The sequence below is a fragment of the Corvus brachyrhynchos genome, unplaced genomic scaffold (assembly GCF_000691975.1).
Source record: "Corvus brachyrhynchos isolate BGI_N302 unplaced genomic scaffold, ASM69197v1 scaffold142, whole genome shotgun sequence".
NCBI classification, from domain to species: Eukaryota; Metazoa; Chordata; class Aves; order Passeriformes; family Corvidae; genus Corvus; species Corvus brachyrhynchos.
The window spans coordinates 6,870,552-6,895,383 of record NW_008237226.1 but is presented as its reverse complement, the minus strand read 5'-3'; positions in this window follow the sequence as shown (position 1 = coordinate 6,895,383).

Sequence of the window (24,832 nt, the reverse complement as noted above, 5' to 3'; positions counted from 1 at the left end):
CAGAAAGTCCCAAAAAGAATTATCAATATGTCTCTGTCAAAATGGGAAAGGATCTCTTGCAGATAGGATTTATTGTAGGCCAAGTTCCACTTAACAGTTTCAGCAATTTGGATGTCAGAGTGACATTTTCGCAGGAAACTGCAAAGAACAGGACTTGCAAGCTCTTGGGAGAATATGATCATAAATCAAAATGATCTTGGCTAATTGGAGAGAAAGCAAGAAATTGACAAGAGCAAATTAAATGAAAGCATGAGCAAAGATCCACAGTTCAAAGAGAGTATTTAAATGCACTCATACAAAATGAGACCTGTACAGGCGTACAGAAAAGAATCTAAGGGTTATAATGTCTTTGAAATTAAATATGAGTCAGCTACATGTTTCCATTATGAAAACATTAAATAGGCAATGCAGGTCAGAGTTTCAGCAACAGCAGTATCCTGTGTAGGACATGGAAAATAAGTATTGCCTCCTATTAGTCCTGATGAAACTGGAGATAACTTGATGTACACTCATTTAGGAAAAAATAGAAAATGTTTTTTAATTGTTTGGATGATGAAACACTGGAGCAGCCTAAATTACACTGTTGTGAAATCTCCCTCATTTTTGCTATTTATTGCATTTGAATTGAAGAAAGAAGAAAATAATGGTTTTATTCTAATGTTTATTTGACCCAGCATGCTGGATCTATTTCTTTCAAACAAGTAGTTGCTCAGTGAACTTGAGGCATAAGCTTTCAGTGGATACAAAAATGTATGGAAAATATAATCTATTTTTTTCCAGTGTAAGATTAACTAGAATGCTTTTCAGTCTTGCATTTTCTTTACGCTACTCAGGCCTTGCATATAAGTACATAGCCTTCATTTTCCACAATGGTTTTCTTAACATCCTTATGCCCCTTTTGATCGTTTTGATTGTAGTAGAATCATACTTGCTTAAGAAATAAATATTAAAATCAAATGCATATCCTTATATAAACCAAAATAACAGTCTCTATGCAGATCTTTGTTTTCATAACTTCACAAAAGCCAAAATTTTATTAACATTTGCAATTAAGTTTAATGATTAAATGAAGAAACCCAAACAGAATAAAAAAATATTTTATTTTTCCCATACAGTAGCTATGTAAAACTTTGAATGGTGTTGTATAATAAAGGTTTGAATCCTCCTAGATGTACACCTTTGACCCAATTCATCAGGGTTAGGTATAACAAAATTAAAGAAGATGAAATGCTGTACAAATGTAATCTTGCATGACAGAAGTATCTTCCTCTTCCAAAGATTTCATCAGTAATTCAGCTATATGGATAATGAGTGGCAGTAAAAAGAGGTTTGGCTTTATTTTTTTCTTTTACCTTTTGAATACCTAGTGAATACTTGCAATATTGAAGTGTTCTGCTAGAAGGGATCCTCAACTAGCACTATAATTACAGTGCAAATTGTGGAATAAACAATTGATATTCAAACATTACATTGTTAACTATGTTACTGTGAGCTCATAGGTGCAGTAATGTTTGTATCTCTTCAGTTATGGTCTGCATTTACAGCGATGAACTCTGAAGGCCAGATAACTATTAATTCCCCTATAAAACAAGTAATGTGACTCATACATTTTATTTGGTTTTTTAGAAATTCCAAAAGTATATTTGGCCATATTAATAAGTCTTAATTTTTTTTTTTTTAATTAAGAGGTTTTAAACTTTTAAAAAAGCTCAATTTGGACTTTATCTTTAAGTACAAAGTTTTACTTCATAGTCAAGTAAGGGGTTTAACGATTTTAAATTAAAAGGAAAGTTAGAGAAAGGAAATAAGTGAACAAGATTTTTTAATACAAAGATACATATTTAATTTAAAAATTGTGTCAATAAAGCACTTTCAGACTTTACTTAAGACCAGTTTATTTATTTTTATACTACATTTTCACAAACCAGAGAAAAATATGCCATGAGTATTACATAGTGAATGTCATGGGCAAATGAGAGGCTGAGGTAACTCATCTTCAGGTGATCAAAGGTGGTATCCAGACAATGAAACCCAGCTGATGACATAGACTTTATTCTATACTCCAGAAGCAATCTCTTCTACAGCCTGCATTTGCAGTCAAAGTAATAGGCCTCGCCACATTACTTTGTGTGGTTAATAGTGTGCTATTAGGAAAGATGTTTTTCATAAAAGTTATATGTTATTAATTAATCATGGAAATATACTTCTATTTTCATCTGCAATATTCCAAGTTATTTAATTATTAGCTAGTTGGGAAATGTCGATGCATCCATTTAAATTCAAACTGTTATTTATCTAGCATACAATCATAGCTGTATCCAATCTAAATTAAAAATGCATTGAAATGCACTGAAGACACTTTATTTAAAGTGTTACCAAATATGTTACAGGAAGTAAAGCTGTGTAATTACTTAAGGGATCATATTTATAGCACTGGAGTACCCCAAGCATTAAATGGCTTTTGTAGTTGATTAAATGTTGAAGTGATGCTGAGGTAGAACTGCCAACACTGCCAATGTGCAACCCATACATTTTTCTCCCAGTCTGTGAAATGCTGTGCTGGCATCCTTTAGGGCTGTCCAATACTATCCCTTGAAACAGCAATGAATGATGGAAATTAGGGTTTACTTGCAATGTGTGGAGGATTCAGAAAGTAGTATGAGAGATTAAAGAGTATATAATGAAAAATTAGAAATCAGGAGGAAATAGCATTATGGAGGTGGAGGAGTGATGTACAATGCTAGAAAGAAATAGCTAAGGATAAAAGAAGGTAGAGGTGAAAAGCACAGGGAGCAGAAAAACAAAGTGGACTTTATTTTATCTTGAAAATATTGTCTAGATACCTGACAAGAGGGTAGGAAAACATAAGAAAAGACATTTAAAAGGAAACTTTATGCGCTCTGTAAAGACTGTAAATCAGCAGAGGTGGTTACATCTTTAAATAGTCATGAGCTAAATAAGGTTTTTTACATGATCACAATGCAGTCTGGGTATCATCCTCAGCAAAAACAGGATTCTGTCTCCCACAGAGTGCAGCTGAATGAAATGCTCTTGGGTAACAGCAATAGGTCTATGTATGGTCAAGAAAAAGACTTATCGGAGAACATATGAAATCTTCAAATAAATTATTATTGGTCAGTAGTGAACACTGATTGGACAACACTACCAGGTTTTCTGTGTTATGTTCCTTGCCTTCCTTACACAACTGTTGTGAGTGAATGGTGTTTTTCTTATTCTTATGCATTAGTTCAATTAGTCCATACACAGTCTGTTTATTCAGATTTTGCACACAGAAAAAAAGGAAAGGAAAGGAATGATGGCTTGAGACAAAATAAAAAAGTGTGGTTTTTTAACCTCTGCTTCATATCCAGAACTCCCTTCTGAGTCTTCTAATACTGTATTTGGAAACAACTGTTCTATGTATAGAATTATGATATTTTCAAATATCCTTTGGGGGAAAAGGCAAATAGACTGCATGAAAATGAAGAATATAAGAATACTATAAAAAAAATTAGAAAGTGGTTCAAAGGTGCTCATTTACAATGGAGGAAATGAAATATGCAAATACATTATTATCACAGAGGTAGTTAACAAAAAATTTAGTAGGAAAAAAACATTGTGCCTTCTAATTCATCATTGTTTAGAAGATACCTGTGAGTTCTATCTGAAAAACAACAATGTGGAGAAATGCAGATGGTTGAATTTTGCCTTCTCTCAGTTACTTCTCTTACACATTAATTACAAGGGGGGAGGAGGCAAGAATGTTGCCTGTAAGAAGACAATATTATTTAAATACATAAAATAAAGATTGCATATAATTTAAATATTTATGTTAAATGGCTAAATAAAAGAATGAAAGACATTTTTGCCTCTCACTCTTCAACATGTTTTGTCTGCTCCTCAAAGCCATAGGAACTGCTAGAAACCCCATCTAAAAGGTTTTCATGGAAAATTTGAGCAGTTATACACTTCTGTTGCACTGCTTCTTTAATACTTCTTGACATGGTGGCTCCTGAGAATCATGACATGTACTCAGAAAAAAATTATTATGTATACATAAATGATTTTCAAAAGAACACTATTTGCTTTTACTTTTTAAGCCAACTGCTGCTGATATAATTTCACAGTTCAGAAAAAATAGTTTCATTGTCCTCTAAGATCTCAACTCAGAGATTAACTTTTTCACACAGCCAACTCTGGGTTAAGAAGAAAATTCCTTGTGTTTTAACTAGTGGACTGAAGTTGTCCATGAAGGGTCTATAAGTATGTTAAGACAGCCAAGATCTACCCACTCTCCCTTAAAACTTAATTTGAAAGTATGATGTTGTTACTACCTGTCTTGTTCTTCGAGAAAATCTTTTAATAAAAAAATGGGTTGCATCTATTGGCCTTTTAACTTCAAGGACCCATTCAAAACTGGAAAGAAAATGGCAGAAAAAAAAACTCTATTAATATTTAAAGACCATTTCATGAACATTTAGCAATAGATAAACATTGGCAATGTAAGGATAGTGTTTTAATCTAAGAATACAAATGACATAAGCAGAAGAAAACATTCTACAAGTACTTGCAGCAAGTACCTATTGTCACTGGTTTTTTGTCAATGTCTTTTAGGGGAAGCTTTCTGCATGAGTACATTAGGTTGGTTTAGCATTTGGCTGTTAAAAATGGACAGAAATTGGGATATTAGTAAAGACAAACTACATGAGAATACTTTAAACAGGAAGGCCATAAACTTTTGAGGACTGAGTGTCTTTTGAGCTCACTGAAGCAAATGGTTACAGGAATGAGGACAGTGTCAAGATAATTATGACTTCAGAAAAAAATTCACCATAGCCAAGTTAAATAGTAAACAGAGGGGTTTCACAACCACAGGTAGGCATGGCAGAGCTTGACATGTTAAACTGGAAGGTACAAAGGAAAAGCTATCTACAACAATGTCTGTATTCTTCAAAAAGGTATAGCTAGACACTTCTCACACTTGTCAGTTCTTTAGATTTTTTCTAACTTCAGAAGACAAGTGCAAAATTCTTTCCAAATATTTGTGAATAACACAAACACATTGGTCTGAGAAGAGTTACCATATACCTTACTATGTCAGAGCTAGGTGATATTTTGTTATTGTAGACATTTTACTCCCTCCATATTTTAAATCAATAAAAAAGACCAAAGACTAAAATTAGAACTGGGCCTCTATGTATTTACATGAGAAAATCTCAACTTTATTTTATATTTAATAAATGTGTCTTTTATATACATCCTTATATTGTCATTAAGCATCATTTGAATATAGGCCTTTGCTGTGATAAAGATACTAATGAGGATGCTGGCAATTCATTTTAAGAGAAGCCATAAGAAGGAATTGACAGACTAGACATTGGGTAAGCAGAGTCCTGGAAAGCCTATATATCTTTCAGAAGCAAATTTTAATGGGATTGGCCAGGTGTGAAGTGATGGATCAGGAAACAAGCAGTGAAACAGGACTGGACCAGAATATTTGAGACAAATTTAAAGAATTTAAATTTCATCACTGTGATTTCCATGAATATGAAGAAGATACGGGAAAGCAAGCTAGGAGGTTTAGCAACTTCTGGAAATATTAACTTCTGATAAAATCTCACAAAGCAAAATGGGTTTGATAGTCTATTTCTTGCTTTGTACTTCAAAAAAATATTGAAGGCCTTGCTTGGGTAGGCAGGATGGAGGGGAGTATCTGCTGAGAACCATAGGTACTAAACTCATCTCAGTGTGATATTTGTAATTTGTGTTCACACGTATTCAATACATCCACAGGTTTAGGGGTTTTGTTTGGTATGTTTTTTGTTTTGGTTTGGGTTGGGTTTTTTTAAGGAAAAGAAAGGAAAGAAAGAGAAACATTTGCAAGAAAAACAGTACCCTATTTCAGAAATAATGTTTGCTGGCAAACAAGTACAGTATGTGCTCTAAAACAGTTTAATCTAATACAATATAAAGTGAATTACTTCTTGAATTGCCACCTTCCAAAAGAAACAAGTAATAGTTCAGAGGATGAAAATTACTGATCGATTCTGCTGATTATATATATTTATTGTAGGCTGTGCTATAAATGTACCAGACATGGAATAAGCCAACTCTTTCATTCTACAAAAAAACCCGAAAACCCTCAACAAAACCAACACGCAACACATCAGTTTTTTCTAGTACACTGGAAACATATTTTTCATAGAAATAAACACATTTGGCAACCTTTTCTTTTTCTCTTTTATTTTGATAAAATAAAAGGTACATAGCAGGGTGTCTTGTAACAAACTGTCTCTTGAAATTGCAACAGGACACTCTATTTGCCTAGTGGCCATTTAATTTAATGGGATTTTTATTAGGGTACACGTACAGGGTTACTTAAACCACAGGGGTCTTTGCAAGTAAAAGCACAATCTGAACATTGAAAAAACCATTCACACTTATTTTATTTTTAAAATAAAATATATTTCATTTTGATTCAACATTTTAAATTGTGTTTTTCCTAACCACTTCTGTTGCTGTATAAAATATAATTCAATTCTTTAATTGTCACTGCATAACAGTACAATTGCTTCGAGAGTACCAAAAGACTTTACAACTAAATAGCATTATCTTTCCACCTGGAGCCTGTAAGTAAAATTTATATCCCAAAAATTCTCTTTATTGTCATACTTGAGGGAACATTTCTATTTACTTCATATTTTCATGTTCTAATATTTACACACATGGAGTCAGGAAAATGGCTGTACATGGATGACCACAAATACCTGAAATATCTATCATGTCTTTAGACTTTTGAATCTCCTTTATTTGACTGTTATTCCATTTAATTAGTTATAGTTACATTTTAGAAAGGCTCTATATTATTAACAAGATTAATTCACATTGTGATGATGTTTTGCATTTAAGTCCATTAATAATTTCATCTCTTTCTTAAACTACTTCATTAAGGTTTTCCAAAGTGAAATATCAAAAACTACAACACAAAATTTTGGGGCTCTCAATAAGGAGATTACAAAGTGAAAAAGCCTCTCACAGGAAAATGAATTTTTTATTGATAAATGCTTCTTATAGCTAGGGATCATTTGAACTTTAAAAAATCTTACCTGAACTGAAGTTTTTGGGCTTTTTACATATTGTAAAGCACAGTTTAAACAAACTGCTCTTTGTAAGAAATAACCAATAAGAAGTAAAAAAAATAGTAATACCAATATGTATACGATGGTTAAAAATATTCCAGCCAAGAACATGGAACAAATGGATGTGGACAGGATGGTAGCAGTACAATTATTTTATTAACTGAAGGGAAAATTGGCTAAGAAGCTACACAGCAACAATGTACATTAAAAAACATTATCAGGGCTTCTAGTCAAGCATTCAAGATTGTTAGAATTTCATGCTTCCATAAATGAAGTGTTACTGTGTTTTGGAAAATCAGTACCAAACACCCAGCCTGCATTAACAAATATGGAAAGCTTCTGGTGCTAATCACTACTCAACCTAGGCCAGTTGTGTTACTTCCACAAACGAATGAACAACAATTCCCTTCATAATGGACTATGAATACATCAAATCCTAGTAGTGACCAAATATGAAAGAAAATTACTATTGAATCACACAGTTCAATGCAAAAAAAAAAAAAAGATCACCATTCTTTTCTGAACTATCTGCATCTATCGATCTGTATATGGTGTTTCTATCATGCATATATATATGTTCTATTCTCTATGATTCTATGATTCTGTATGATTAGTGGATAGATCTGCTTTTCATACTGAACATGTAAATTCAAACACTTGCAAAGGTATTTATGCATAAGCTAAAGTTGCTTTGTCATTTCCCTGTTCCAAAAATAGAAGTAATTTAGCAAAACAAGGACCAGTTGGATCTCTCAGAGGCAGGTTACCACTCCTCATTGCAAACAATGAATAATCAGCTACAAATATTCAAAATGAATGATTTACTAATAATAGATGAATTTCAAACTGTTGGCTGACATTGCAAGAACTCACGAATAGCAATTAATAATTGTATTAAAATTGAACTAGAAATCTTTATTCATTAAAAGATTTATGATGAGAAAAAGGGCTAAATTGACAAAGAATAGTGGGCATGCCTCTGAGCTCACTTTTTTAGGATTAATTGTACTGATTTTGATTAAGTCAGTAGGCTTGTTTGTTTGTTGTTTCTAATTCACAGCAGTCTAACTGAATAAAGAAGAACAGTAATTTTTATAGGCAAGACAGTAAATTTCTGTTTAAAATATCAAGAAGAATCTATATGTAAAGGCCACATGTCACAGAAAAGAAGCTAAGTAATGAGCACAAGTAAGAATCAAACATTATATTACTAGTTAATGAGATTACTTTAAAATGAAGATATGTCATTCCAAGGTAAATTACATGATTCAAACAGTCTTGTTTCAAGTTCTGTGACTTAGTCTACGGAAGTGAAGAACTGGTGCACAGCCTTATTTGATTTTAGAAGGTGTGACACTAGAGACTAAATACAATGTTGCTATTAAACCATGAGGGGGAAGACAATGTCCTGCTTCACAATTTGTCTTTTTTATATTGCTTAAAACAAAGAAGACAGGATGTATTCTGCACAGTTTATTCTGTACTGTAAAAACAAAGCAAGTGTTTAGAACTTGTTATATGATTGTTACAGCATAGTTTCCTTTTGAAGATATGGGTACAAGAATTATGTGACTCTTTTCTGTTTTGAGAAAAAGCCAGTTCCTTGGCTGATTCCAGAATGTGAAAACTAACAAGGTCACTCAGAGCCACACTGTCCTTTCTTGCTGATCTATGCTTCATTCACTGAAAATGTAATCCAGTATTATGTCATGATGTTCAAATTTCAATTTCTCAAACCAGTGTAAATAACAGGAAGTTATGAATAGGAAACTAAAAACTATAGAGCACACTGAAAAAGGAATCTATAAGAGTGATTGAACATCACAAGACACTGGGAGAAGAGAGGATATGTTATAGTCAGTAAATCTGGGAGGCTTATAATTTGTGTTTAAGTTTATAATTGGGCATTGTAACGAATTTAAAGGGAAAAAAATTGTAATTATATATCTTAATGCAAACAACAGGTATCAAACCACTGGATATTATGGGTAGAGATAGCCGATACTACAGATGAAATTATCTTCTTTTCTACAAGTTACCACTTTTAATATATCAAAAGCCAGTTCTCTGATGCTGCCAATTTTACACAATCAAAAGTCATAGCTTTTCCCTCAAAACCATGAGTTTGATTTTAAAATTGGGAGATTTTATTTTGGTGTATGTTCTCTTCCCTGGCGAGATTTTAACATTTGAACACACATGAAGAAATCCTGTCCTCTCCCAGAAGAAACAGTAAATTACCTCAGTGAAAGCTTTTCATACACAGAGCAGGAGCTGAGAAAAAACTTGGTATGAGTGAAAATATAATTGTCAAAAGAAAATCTGCTTTTAGCCAGCAATATTCTAGTTTTGTACAAGAGCTACAACTTACAAACTGTAAAATCCTCAGTTGCTTAATTTTTATCATCTGATTTAAAAAAAAAAAAAAGAAAAAAAGACTGTTGCAGTGGCAAAGTCCACTTTACACCCCCACATTGCTTTGAAAAGGGTCTCTCCGTAAACCTCTGTACTAGAAAGTTCTCCCTTTACCAAGATTCTGCTGGTCGCTGACTCTCTCCCCCTCCCATCCCTTCTCCTATTGGCTCCTGTTATGTCATTCACCCTTGCCTCTGCCCCCTAGCCCTCAGACCATTGGCTTCTGATGCTTTGCTCACCCCTGGGAGCCTTCGGGATACAACCACGCACACACTTCATTCTTGGTTCTTTGTCCCTGCTTCCTTCAAGTGTGTTGGTTTCATTAAACGCCTCGGAATTGCATGCAGGGAACCCCTCTTACCTCTTTGTCTCGGGTTCATGCTTAGACTGTGTGTGAGTGGGTGTTTGTGACCACCTGCGAAGGTGAGATCGGGTGCCCGCGTAGGCGCTGGCAGAGCGCCGCCTGAGCGTCTCCACGTGGGACCCTATGGAAAAAACACAGCATTGGTTCATCGAAGCCCTCCTTTAGTAAAAGACAATATTCAGTTTTCCATCATTCCTCTTCAAAAGACTTGTCAGACAGAATAACATCAGTTCCAAGAAATCTATACATTTATTCCCATTGTACATCTACAGGAAAGGGATGATATTAAAGAAATCATCATACTATAAGAAATCCAGAGTGCTAGCAGGTAAAAGATATCCGAAGCATTGTGTGACCACCTCTTCAGGACAGAAAATCCTGCCCAGGACTATTGCACTTAGCTATACTTAATTCAGTGTAAAAAAGTCAGTGAGGTTTAAAAGCTTCATACAGAGTTTCTAATTGAATTTAGGTGAAGCAAAACTAATGTACTGTTTGGCATATCTGAATCACCCTTCCTAAAAGAAGCATTTTACTTCTTCCTATGGTTTATGAGCAAGGATTCTGCTCACAGACTGTAACCTGTGCTAAACAAGTGTGTTGATGGGTATACATGTGAGTTAGAAGCACTGTTCTACTCAAAACCTCTCATTCACCTCTGGCACACACCCATGGCTGGCCCTTAAGTTACAGAGCTGTAACTTGAAGTGATGCCATGTAGAAGGCCACATACTCTAAGCCCTGTACTGATCACTGATCACATCTGATCCTTATCTCTCCATGAGCAATCCTGTTATTTTTGAGCTCCAGAGTACAAACATGAAGCATGTAAAGTGAGAGGAACCATGTGCACAGCCTCCTGTATTCTAAGGAATAAGCAAACCAAAAGGCTTTTTTAAAAGATATGCAATACTGAGAAAATAGTCCCTTTCTCAGAATATAATTAAATGCGTGCTCATACTATGCAACATATTCTCTATTTAAAGGCAGAATACTAAATTTTAGGGCAAAATAAGAATTCTTTATATCCAATTAACTGAAGTAATTTTCTATATTTTGCCAGTAACACATGTAGCGCATCAGTGCACCAAATAGATCTGTAGGTAGGTAAGATGACAGATGGATAGATAGATAGATAGATAGATAGATAGACAGATAGAAAAGCAGATAGATAGACAGGCAGAGACAACTTTCACTAGACCAGGTTGCTCAAAGAGCCATCCAACCTGGCCTTGAACACTTCCAGGGATGGGGCATCCACTGCTTCTCTGGGCAACATGTTCTATTGTATCAGCACACCCATAATAAAGCATTTCTTCTTAATATCTAATCTAAAAATACCCTCATTGTGTTAGAAGCCTTTATTCCTTGTCCTTACATTATGTGCACTTGTAAAAAGACCCTTGCTGGCTTTCTTGTAAGCCTCTTTTAGGTACTGGAAAGCTACTCTGAGGTCTCCTCAGAGCCTTCTCTCCAGGCTGAACAAGGCAAACCCTCATGCTACCTTTATAGAGGTGTTCCAGCCCTCTGACCATCTTCATGGCTCTCCTCTGGATTCACTCCACCAGGTCCACATACTTTTTATGTTGGGGACCCAGAGCTGGATGCAGTTCTCCAGGTGGGGTCTCAGGGGAGTGGCGTAGAGGGTAAGAATCTTCTCCCTTGACATCCTGCCGACACATCTTCTGATGCAGCCCAGGACGCATTTGGCTTTCTGAGCTGCAGGTGCACATTGGTGGGTCATGTTGAACTTCCTGTTAACCAGCACTCACAAGTCCTTCTCCTCAAGGCTGCTCTCAATCCACTCTCTACTCAGTCCTGATTTGTGCTTGGGATTTCCTCGAACCAGGTGCAGGACCTTGCACTTGATTTTGCTGAATTCTTTGAGGTTTGAACAGACCCACCTCTCAAGCCTATGAAGGTCCTTCTGGATGGTATTCCTTGCCTCCAGCATATCAGTGGCACCACACAGCTTCGTGTCTTCAGCAAAGCTGCTGAGAGTGCACTCAATCCCACCATCTATATGACCCATGAAGATGTTAAACAGCAACACCCCCAATACCGTTCCCAAAGGAATGCCACTTCTCACTGGTCTCTGCTCAGACATCAAGCCACTGACCAGAACTCTCTGAGTACAGCCATCAAATTCCTTTTCCACCAAGTGGTTCACATCAGATCTATGTCTCTCCATTTTAGAGACAAGGATGTCGTGTGGGATAGTGCCAAATGCTTTGCACAAGTCCAGGGAGATGACATCAGTTGCTCTTATCAACCAATGCTGTAAACTTTTTGAACGTCAAACTGATTAGTGCTTTTTTCAATCTTCACTGTTGCCAAGCACAGATCATTGACAGATGTTGCAGTGGGGATCCTGCAACACGCATATATCAAACCAGGAGTCCCGTGGAAAGGAAATATATATGGACAGACAGATTCTTGATAGCTGTTTCAGAGATGTTTATTTCTCCAGCCGCATGGCCGGGGCTCTGCCCAGGAACTGTTCCAGTCACGGGACCAAGGGTCCTTCTGCCCGCGCAGGGAACACAAACCAACCAATGGGAACGAGGCTGAGCAGGGGCAGGGAAGCCCCGTGTCTGTGCCCTCAGGGCCCCTCTCCCAGGGCTACACGGCAGGGGAGGGACCCCAACAGACAGACACTTGGGTAATACTGTTTTTAGTTTTTCTTGTTTTGTTGCTTGAGTCTCTACAAAAGGTTGCTTGTCTGTGCAAGTGCTATTAGTTGCCATGACAGTATTTGTGATATCAATAAAGCAGCAGTTAGTTTGAAATCTCCTGCTCCCAAAAGGTCCCTGGTGCCCCCTATAAAACATGCAAAGACAGAGCCTGTCTTTCACGGTTCAGATCTCCAGAAAAAAATCAGATATAGGGGCACAAATTATTCTTAACAAGCTCAGCTACTGTCTTTAATTCTGTAATGCAAAGCCTTTCTGTAATTCTTTGATTGTGATACTTCACATAAGCAGTGGTGAGAAACCTGATTTCTTGTTGGGGAAGGAGCACAGGGAAAGACAGAAAGATTGAACTCTTGGACCAGAGGGCCTTACCACATAAGGAGCTGAAGGGGTCTGTTTTTAAGGTCAGTTCTGCTTTGAGGTCAGCATAGACAAGCTCCAGATGTCTCCTCTAACTTAAAATATTCTGCAATTCAATGACTCAGTGGATGGATTCCTTCAAAAATTACTCAGCATCTTCTTTTTACTCAGATTTAGAGGGTGTTGTCAGAGGGTAGATGGCAGGTTGGCATGCTCAGTGTGACCAGATTCAGAGGGCAATCTCTGGTTTTATGTTAACACCAGTTTATAACAATAAGGAACAGGAAATTTTAGCTCAAAGGAACACTTTGAAAAGTAGGGTCTCTCATTTTCAATATCATTCAAAAACAACCAGAGCAGACTGCTGCAAAAGTATCTCATGGAGAGGCTTCACATGAGTATGAACACAGGTAGAGAAAAGCTTTATTCTTAAGAATGCAAGGGGCAATGACAGGAAAAATTGTCACCTGACGACACAGGTTGTGGTGCAGGTCATAAAATGATTTCGCATTAAGCAGATATAATGCCCATTTAAGAATCTGAAACACTCAAAATTCTTTTAGTGCTTATCTCTATCAGCTGAAATTATTGCACAAAGAGCAATAATAATAATAAAAATAATAATAATAAGGAATAATAATAATCTGTAGGCAGAACTGAAAAAAACAACATAAGGTCAAGCAGATACTTCCATTTTCCTAAATCAGTTATAAATATTATGCCATGGAAGGAGGGTAGCTACGTAACTACTAAAATAAGTGATAAGATAAATAAATAGTATATGAACTATGAAGCTATTATTAATGAAATAATTCAGTTGTGAATAGGCTGCAGTGTTTTCTCTTTGTGCTTTGTTCTGTTTTGTTTTGTTTTAATACAGGGAAAAAAGTATAAATGACTGAACTAGCAATATCTATTTCTATAAAAAGTATACATAATTAGAACACAACTAATTTTGATAAAATGCATTTGCAGGTCTCTTTTTAAATATATGTTTTGTGCTTCTTTGTATAAGCTGTGGGGGACATAGAATTCAATATAATTAAAACTATAAATAGTAAGACTTGCTTCTTAAAAGTACTGAGGATTTGAATTCAAGGGCTATTTTCTTCAATTTTCACTCGTTTGTTGACTAGGCAGAAGAACCTTTTACATTTACCTTGCTTTTAGGTCTTATATAATTTATTGCAAAAATGCCTGTGGAAAGAAAGAACCAAGAACTGCTATGACTAATTCCCTAAAGATATCCTAGTGAGCATCAGTTGTCCCTGATTTTTGGCCTTTTTGCCTGTTGACATTTACTGTTCCTTTTTAGAGCCATTAGGAAACTGCAAAACATAGCTTCTGGTACAGTGGAAGTCCCCTGTGACAGGAGACCAGGACAAATCTGAAAATTCTTCGGTGTAAATGAGCAGATCTTGGAATCCACAGACTGATAAAATATAGGCAATGACAAGAAGGACCTTTTTGGATCATCAGCTTTCCACTTATACCAGAGAAATAGCACATTAACACTCTAAAGATGTTTACTTCTACAAATTAGACAAGATGGAGAAAACTGAATTATCAAATAATGCAAATTAATGCAAAACAAAATCTAAATCAAAAGTAGCTGTTTTTTATTTAACACTTACTAAAATTAATTGGAATTAGATCAGTAAAAACTGCTGTGACCTGAATTAAACTACATAGAACCAAAAATCCCTATGTATATAGATCACCAGCTGATAAGAACTGCACTTCTGAGAACCCAGAGACTTCAGCAGAGACCCTATCCTAGAGTTAGTCTCTAAGACAGGAAAGTTACTGTGATTCTGAATCTCAAGCTCCATCCAAGCTCTGCTTCTCTTTCAGCTCCATAGAAGGTGTCTGAAAAATAAACAATAAAATCTTTCAGAATGAAGAATGGTTTTGTAATGAAGAAAGTATGCTGGGACTAGTTCCCAGACCTGCCACAGCCTCTGTTCTGACCTTAATCTCTCTATTATGCAGTTCCTTATCTGTAAAACAAGACAGTAATACTTCTGTTCTCCCATTCTTTGTCTGACTTAGTCCCCTGAAGTGTCGGATCTTCAGAATAGCAACTGATTTCATTTGAGTATATTTTCTGGTCCTTACATATCTACATTTTAATCCCAGCTGAGGTGACAGAGGTTCTTCTAATACAAGCAATTAAAAAAAAATCACTGAATGTTTTTTTTGGGAATAGAATCATATCTGAAACCTCAAAATGTAATACTGAAAAGCTTTCATGATAAAACTTCTGTGTCTAATATCTGCATTGGAACAAAAAGAAGTGTTGGGGGAAGGGGTAAGTAGTGGATAAAATTGTGGCTAAATATTTTGCTGAAACTCTAGGCTAACAACATAATTACTTGAAATAACTTACATGAAAATACCATATTTTATTGAGTATATGGACCTGTGAAGTCCTGGATCCTTTTAGATAGGAAAGTATCCGGTATCCTGGATGTTTTTCTTACATAGCAAGTTAGGCAGATTACCCCACTTCCACTGACAAACTGTCTTAAACTAATTCAAATTAATTGCAACACTAACATGTATGCAAATTAATTGATGCACAAAAAAAGAGTTATTAAATATATAAAAAGTTAGCCAAGTACTTTGATCAAGACTATCTGAAAAGGAGTATGAAGGGAAACTACACTGAGAATCCGCAAGGCAGCATGAAGACCGACTGAAAGAGAAAAAGATTCCTGGATCATTTCCCAAAATGATACCAAAATGATTCCCAAAACCGTACCTGTCATGGGGGACATTAAATACCAATACAGCTGTTGGATAAAAACAAAAGTAATCAAGCATGCATCATCACAGAGGGCAATTTTATGATCCAGAAAGGAGAGGATTTAACTAGCTTGCTCAAGAAGGAACTAGGAGAAATTTTGAGAAATAGTGACATTCGATACTTTTTGACCACAAGCTACTTCAATTTAACAAACTAAGCAATGTTCTCCCTGAACAAACCAATATAAAAATACTGTATTTTCTAATCATAAAGTGACACAATTGAGGTGGTTAGTAGTAACTCTTTCCAATGTTCAAAGGTCGAATCCCAAAACTATTTGCTGAAATAAATATATTTGGAAACAAGTTATGTAAGAGGTAAGGCAATGAAAAAAAATATTATAACGTAAGGGTTAAGAGATTAAGGAAGATATCTGCAGGTCTGATAACTGAACAAAGAAAAATAAGTGAAATTTAGTTCATCAATAAATAAGGAGTGGGATTAAATAAATTATACAAACATGTGCTCCTAAGGCTCAATTTACAAGAAAGAAGTGTTAGTGCTGTACAAAATTAACAAAACAGCTTTGGACAATTAGTAGGTAATAATGACTTTGACCACAGATTCTAGGGTATTCAGGGACTCTGCTAACAAACCTACTGAACCACTAACAATGCCATGTATTTAACTCCATTGCTTAGGGAAACATATATAATGTAAGGAATATGGAAAATCATATGAAGAAACCTAGAATTTTATAGTGTTGTTTGAAGAGAGACACAGATAATTACATACCCTCTTCAGCCTCCTCACTCAGGCAGCAGATCTGGTAACAAATTACCACGGACAGTCACAGTTTATCTCTTGAGATGAGCATTCAGTATCCCTCCCCTTTTCTTGCTGATCTGCACACTGCCCTCTGTTCATTCACCTATGTTCTCTGCCTATAGAATAACAAAGGAGAGATGTGGGGATCTGTCTTCCCAAAACTTTCCACTTAGCAGTGTGTAGTCACAATGGAGCACCAGTAAATATCCCATCTTTCCCCAGGCTGAGTAGAGTGATAAGGTAAATATCATTTTACAAGCCTTTCATATTCTTGCTCCCCTGTGGAACTAACACATCTATGACAATTTACCCCTAAGCGAACATTTAGAAGATTGCAGTCATGGCACTTGTGTAACAGGAGGGTCATAAAATGAGTGGATGAAAGAAATGCAACATATTGCCTACATACACGTTAGTTTTAGGTAGCATCAACTAAAAAACAATATGAAATAACATTTTATGAGGGAAAAATCTAGAAACAAACACACCTCGAATCCTGTGTCCAGTTCTGAGCCCCTCACTACAAGAAACACATTGAGGTGTTGGAGGGAGCACGAAGAAGGACAGTGGAGTTTGTGAAGGGTCTAGAGAATAAGTCCTATGAGGAGTGGGCTGAGGGAGCTGTAGGTGTTCAGCCTGGAGGAATAGAGACTTGAGGGAGACCTTATTGTTTTCTACAACTACCTGAAATAAGATTGTAGCCATGTGGGGGCTGGTCTCTTGTCCCAGGAAACCAGCAACAGGAAAATAGGAAAAGACCTCAAGCTGGGCCAAGGGAGGTTCACTTTGGGCAACAGGAAGAATTTCTTCATGGAAAAAGTTCTCAAACATTGAAATGGACTGAGCAGGGTAGTGGTGAGGTCGTCATCCCTGTTCAAGAAATGAGTGGTCATGACACTGAGTGCTGTAGCTTATTTAACAAGGTGGTGGTTTCAAAGGTGCAACTTGATGATCTTTTCCAACCTTAATAATTTTACGGCTCTATGGTTCTATGATTCTATATCATGACAGAGACAAAAAAAGTCACTCTTTGAGGTCTGAATACCAAATTGCACCTAAAATACTGTAGGCAGATTTCTTAGGAGAGTACAGAAAGTTGAAAGGAATTCAGAAAGGAGCACCAAAAGTCATGCTGCTGCAGTAATTCTCATCTTATTAAAGAGCCAAAATGCTTGTATATAAAAGCAATAGCTTTTAAATAATGAAAGAGTATAACCATCAGACAAGACCAGAGACTACCAGGAGGAATGGCTTTATAGATGGGTCAGGAAGATGAATGTCGATATTTGACTTCTGAACATGATATGTATTTGTTTATGTCCAGAAAAGAGACAGAAGCCCACACAATAGACAACTTGAACTAGACCAGGAGAAAAAAAAAAAAACAAAAGAAATATGCTTCGAAGCACTTTATGATTGGCAAAAGGAAAATAACATGTATTTTATGTGTCAGTATTCCTTTTTCTTATTTATCAGAAGGGTAATATTAAGGACAATATAAAATACATATGCAACATAGTAATAAAGAAGAATGATGAAGAAGTTTCCCTTGTTTATAAAATATTTTTTCATTAAGTCACTACCAAAAAACGAAACTTCTTTTTTTGCTTTAAACAAAGCTCATAAGGAGCAAAGTTCTGTTCTGTTGTCCCTGACAAATACAAGTATTTAAAAAGCAATCATTTTTTTGCTTTTTGGAATTTATAGTGAAGGCAGCACTTTATAAATTTACAGCACTGACTAGTAACAGCAGGAGCCACTGTGTACTTTGGTAAACATATTAAGAAGAAAGTAGAGAAAACAGAATAAATGTTAAGAATAGTGGAAAGTAAATTTACCTAACATTTCTTGGAATTTAAAAATGGGGGGAAAGTGGAAGCAAATACCTAAGGTTTCAAATGATCTTTAAATAAGTTACAACAGAAACATTCACAAAATTAAAAAAAAAAAGATTAATATAAGGAAGATAGATAAATATCAACAAACAAATTCAGAAGGAGGATGTTAAACAGGCCAAGTAGAATATAATTTAAAAACTGTATTTAGCAGAGATAGTACAAGATAATGTCAAGAGAATAATGTCAATGAATAATGAAAAGGCAGAGATCACTGGCCAGACAGAATGCAGCTGCAATGTTGTTGCATCATCTGAGCCTGCACTGTATAAAGGAAAAGAGTTTTGAAAAGATGGTATACAAAACTGTCAATTTGAAGCTTGAGCAAAATTATTGAGAACTGATTGATAAATGTCTTCTTTATCTCTACTCTTTGCCCTGAGAAAAGCTAGAAGTTATTTATCACATATACAGCATGATAAGTAGATATTTTGCTGAAAGAAAAAAAAAAAGTAGGAATTTGAGAGATAAAATGGAAGGCAACCATAATAAGAGTTCCCAGAAGGTAGAATAAAAGGAAACCCGCATTAATTTTGTTTTTCTGAAATACAAGATTTTTTTCCAGTACTTAATGCCACTATATCTTATAATTGGAGAACTCTGTTGAAATAATGCTTTTCCTCCTTTTCATAAACCTAGTGGATTTCAATTTGGTTGGTTTCAAATCAAACTGGACATGTGCCACAGAAAAATTAGTGCTAATGAATTCCTGGGTTGAATGTACCATCTCTGAATTTTTAACACTTTTTAAGAAAAGATCAACATGCATTAATCAGGCAACATAGCAGTATTTCATTACTCTAATGTATTTTTCTCAAAGAGCCAGGAAATTTAAATAACTATTGGAAGACTCAGAAATACCCCACACATTAGCAATACCTGCTTGTCAATAGCTGAAGATAAACCAAAATGCTTGGCTCTCTTTTCATTTTTATTACACTTGTTAACAAAGTGATCTGACTTCAAATTTCTTAACATGTGGCTTGATTTCTTGGAGACACATATTTCTCTCTTACATTTCTGCAATCAATGTTCTATTTTGCCTAAGTGACCACTAACTTTATCAGCATTTCTGCAAGCTGCAGAAACTTGTTGCAGATACTTTAGCTGTAGGATCAGCAGAATTAGGAAATACGTATTAGGGCTCACTTCCGTCTCATCATGAATAGGTAGTTCAAAATTACCTTTGGAAAAAAGAGACAAAAACAATACTGGGTGTTCATAGGTAGAGAACAACCTCTTTATGAAGCAGGAATATATGTGTCACAGGAGGTAGCAGTCAAGAAATAATTTTCCCACTCTCTTCCCTTCTCACATCTTTCTTGCAGCAGCTATTGACCAAGATTCCCATTCTGAGTACTATCAGTAGCTGTAATGGCAAGGTAGAGTTGCCCAATTTTACATTGAACTAGCACTGTCCTTGCTGAAGCTGTAGGTTTCAAGCAGCACTTTTTCTATTAGATCATTAGTCATTTTTCAGTACAGGTGGAAGGGAAATCCTTTCCCACTGCCTAAGATTTCATTTTCTTTTATTTCAAATCAAGATGAAAAATTAAATTATCCAAATTTTATCAATTGTTCAAGCAGAATATATTTCTACTATATAGGCTGTTGAGTTTCATTTTGATCCATTATGATCCACTACATTATTTAAATAACATCCTGTTTTCAAGTTTAAAAAAAAGATATTTTTGAACTAAGAATTTACTTATTGCAAATTCTTTGTAATGTTCCATATGCCTCACAAACTGTTTTATTTGGTAGACAACATTCCCCCTACAATGATGAGCAAGAACACTTTGGCTCCCTATTTTTTAGACCACCGTCCCTTTACCTTCATCTGCACGGGGGTAAATACTGTCTTGTTGTCAGTCTGCAAAGTCATTTCTGAAAGATTTGTTTAGCGTGGTTCATTACCATGAAATTTAGTGTTGTTAGTATTGCAAAGATTATGTGCAAATGAGAGCATCTGTAATTCTAATGCTCACAATTTAGCTCTGTTTTTTGCTGTTAACCAGACTTATTAGCATTTTTGACTTAGAATATTATTTGTTGAATAGAAAGCATTGCAATCGATGATCACTGTTGGGTATAATAAAAAATTCACAATTTGATAGAATTAGCTGAGTAACTGTGCTCAATTTCCTTGTAGTATTGCTTTGGATACAAAATTGCGAGAGAATGGAATAATACTCTGCTCCAACAGTATATATCCAAAGTTATAGTATCTGAGTATATGTCACCATAACATAGGGTCTTCCAAAACAAATAACTTGAGGAAAAATTTAAGTGCTTGGCTACATAATCACTGGCACTGTTTCAGAGTTCCTGTGTGTAAATACTGACATGAAAAAATGCATAGTACATTTTAGATGAACTTGAAGTTCTAGAATTCACTGTGGGCCAATGGGAAAAAGAGACAACTGAGAGAATAAAAATGTTTGGGTGTATAATCTCCTTTCTTAAAAGTCAGCATGATATTTTATCCTTTTTTTTTTTTTTAATGACCGTTGAATTGAACAAATAGGAGAGAGAGGATTGATAAACGCCAATTTAGAAATACAGATTTGTTAAGAAATGCTGTTTTCAGACTGAGGCACTTACGGTTATTTGGAGAAATAACTCAGCAGTATCTGTTTGTGTGTTTAAAACTGATTCGAGAAAGTCTGAAACCACCCAAACAGGTGAGGGAGCTCCACGATATTGATATCCCTGTAGGCTTTTTAGAGTTTCACCCTGAAATACTGGTTATAGATATTCTTTTACATATGTGCACTGAAGCACAGTAATTGAGTCCTTGTGTGTATAGCAGTTAGAAAGCCAGTGCTAATTTTGAGTACAATACAGACCCAATTCTCCCTGTACTACTATATATAGTGGAAAAATTTCAATTCTCCATATTGATGTTCAAAACCAAGTCACTACAATAGATAGCTACAGATCATGCAAGAGTAAATTGCAAGCTAATCCTACACCTTGATAATAATTGCTACTTAGCTCTGTTGCTTGATTTTTTAATATACTTTAGGATAAGGATATTGATTTGGATTCAAATCAATTTACAAAGAGTTTACAAATTTAAAATCCACAATTACTTTTGAACAGTTCCTATGATTTTTCTCATACATCAAAATACATGAATTTTTGATAAATTGTGCAAAAAGGAGACCCAAGGATAGAGATTAATCATCTGAGGAATGTCATCTCTTTTCGTGGACTCTGGAGGCAATGCCAATAACTACCCAACACGAGGTATCACACCTCTGGATGGAAACTGTCAGGCAAAATGGATCCTCTTTAAATTAAATCTTTTCCTTGTGAAAAGCCTGATCTTTTTTACTAAACTTCTCACTAGAACAATTTTTTAAGAACATCAAATTTTATACTGAATTTGCATTGCAGGGAAGGGAACAGAAAAAATTATTTCACTGTAGTTCAGTTTGACCTAAAGCCATGTCTTCTTGAACTTCTACTGATGCACTCTTACTTTCTTCCAGCATGAATTCTTCTGTATGGACTTTTTTAATATATTCCTATGAAAACAAACTTCATCATATACAACCTCTGCTATCACCTATTTTCCTCAGTTTAACCAAGACACTGAAAAATTATCTTAAGTGTACAGCTTAATGTAATTTCATTGTACACAAAACTGAATGAGATCCAGACTCTGTTCTTCCTTCTGCATCCTCTTTTAATTCGTTAGCTACAAACACAGCTCATTCAGTCATTTTCCTAGCACAGGAATTATTTTTCAAAGTTTCCAGATCAAGAGCCAAGATCTCAAAATCAAGCACTTTTTTTTTCCACTTGTGTTTAAGATATCAACTCTGAGAGAAAAGACTCTTGTGTGGGAATTAATCTGGAAATTCTGCTGATGATAGACAAGATAAAGCAGAACACAGCTCGTCCATCTGCAGCTACATTGATCGGCAGTACTGACAAGATAAATGTGTTTCTGTCACTAAGCTAGACAGGGTGTTCAGAAGACACATAAGAAGCAGACCTCTTCAGGACATAAATACAAGTATATAAAGTTGATTTTCTGTCTACATTCACAGGAAAGGTTTCCTCCTCAAGAGTTATGATTAGCAGGTGAGTATATGCTTTTCCTAAAGTAGGTCGGTGTGTATTTTGTATTCACACTTTGGTAACTATTCTATTGGTTCACCAATAGAATTGGTTTCACAACAGTGAAAACAGAATTTTGCTAAATACAAGAAAGTCTTCAGCACAAACTAGATTTATTTTCAGCCAAAGAAAAATTTTTTAAAAAGCTGCCAAAATATCGGTGATAAAAAGTGAGCAAAATCAAATTAAAAATAAATATTAAAATTGTAAGAATTAAGTCCCTCTCTCGAACATAAAAGATCTAGCTTATTATTTCATACAGTATTTCCTGATAGAAAAGTATATTTTCAGTAAGTGAAGTAAATTTTCAGATGTGTTGAAAAGACCTCCTTTTTTATTGGAAATATTATAGTGATGACTACTGACTACCTGCTTGGAAAACTTGTGAATTTGTATTTTTACCTACGGGAAGACAGAAAAACTGACAAGAGCATTTACACACCTCTAGGAGAACACGGAAGAGGAGGCAAGATACTCTTTGCCTGTTTCAGCATTCCAGTCAACACGATTTTAACTCTGAGAGGTTCACTTAACTTGATCTACTGCCAATTAATATAAACTTTTAATTCCTGATTGTCTTCAAATTCCTCCTTCAATAGTTAAACAAACTCCTAGGGAACATCTTCCCCACTGCCCCTTCTCCAGACTCAGTCCAAAATCTCTGTCTCCTCCTGGCCTCAGCTTTCCCCACTTTGGCACTGCACAGTGAAGGATATCTAGGGTGTTGTCTAATGGTCTCCTTTTGCTAGTCCTTGTTGCTTCCTCTTGTACGGAAAATCACGCTATGAACGTGTGTGTCCAAAAAGGAGACAGAGGAATCCTGCAGCTTTATTCGAATAAAGGGAGAAAGCCCATCGGGGCACATACCCACGTGGTTTTCTCCCTCGATGTTTCGAAGAGCGCAGCCACCTTTTATCCTAAACTCCCAGCCCCTCATCTTTTCCCCATTGGCTGAGGTTCTAGAAAGGTACAGCCTTCCCGAACCGCCTACCACATATTCCCCGGCTTGAGCCTGTCATTTTACCCCAAAGTTCAGAAGTTCAGGCTTGTGCAGACCCACTTGTCTTTTTCAGGAGCCAAACTGGGCTCTGTAACAAACCTGCTGCCCAAAGTTGGTAGAGACATTAAGACCCATTCCAAAGACGTTAACACCCATACCTTCACCCATGGAATTGTTTGTAAAGACATTAGCACACACCTTCCCTATGACTCTTTTCCTCCAGGGCTCCTTGTTTCCTACTGCTCCTCTGTTCCAGCAGGAGCTGTTTGTGTGTGACAGACTTGCGGGGTTGCCTGTGTCTGCCCCAGTCTGGGCAACCCATTCACAGGCCACAGTCCTGAGAGACAAATCTCCTCTGGCAGGGAGCACTTCTCCAGCTGCATCTTCAACCACGTCTCTTTCCACATCTCCTCAGCTTTCTCTTCCACTTTCTCTTGAAATATTCCTGTTTGAATACACACCCTTTTATGACCTAAGCAGAATCACAACTTTAATATACTTTAATTGTAAACTCAAGCTTTCCTCTCAGAAGACAGGGATAGATTTTATTGTGTGCACACACACAGAGCACACCTCCACCCCTCATCCCTGGAGATGACACTGTTTGGGTTAAGATTACCGCAGTTTGAGTAAGCATGCCTCACAACCTTCCCCTTCAGCCTCTGTAAAACGCCAAGCCCAGAAGTTTGCAAGACTTGTCGGACACTGGTGGCGATCAGCCCTCAGCTCCTGCCCGCGAGGGGCCGGCTGCCCTGCGGCTGCGGGCGGGGTCCGGGGCGGATGGCGGCGGGAGCACACGGTGCGCCCCGGGCCCCCACGGCAGCGCCTCCGCCCCCGGCCCCGCGGGGTCTCGAAGCCCCCGGGCTGGTGCTTCCCAGCTTCGCAATGGGTGCTTCCCATGACGGGCACTGCCCACTGATGCTGCCGCGGGCAAACTTCCTCGGGTCCAGAGCTTTCACCACTTTAATTTACTGCCGAGTTAACATAAACTTTTCATTCCCGACTCTGCTACTGAGAAAAATAAACAGTGGGAAACACCCTTCCTCCCCTTTCCTGAGGCTCCACTTCAATCGTCTGCCCACCCTCCCTCCCTGTCTCCCAGCCCCTCGGCGGGGCGAGGGCGGGAGGTGCCGCAGAAGGGTCGGTGCGCGGTGCGCCTGTGCCCCTCGCTCTGTCCCCGCCTCTGCAGTCCCGCATCTCCCCGCTCCTCTGCCCTGGCTCGGCTCCAGCCGTCCCTGCCCGTGCCTCAGGCCCCCTT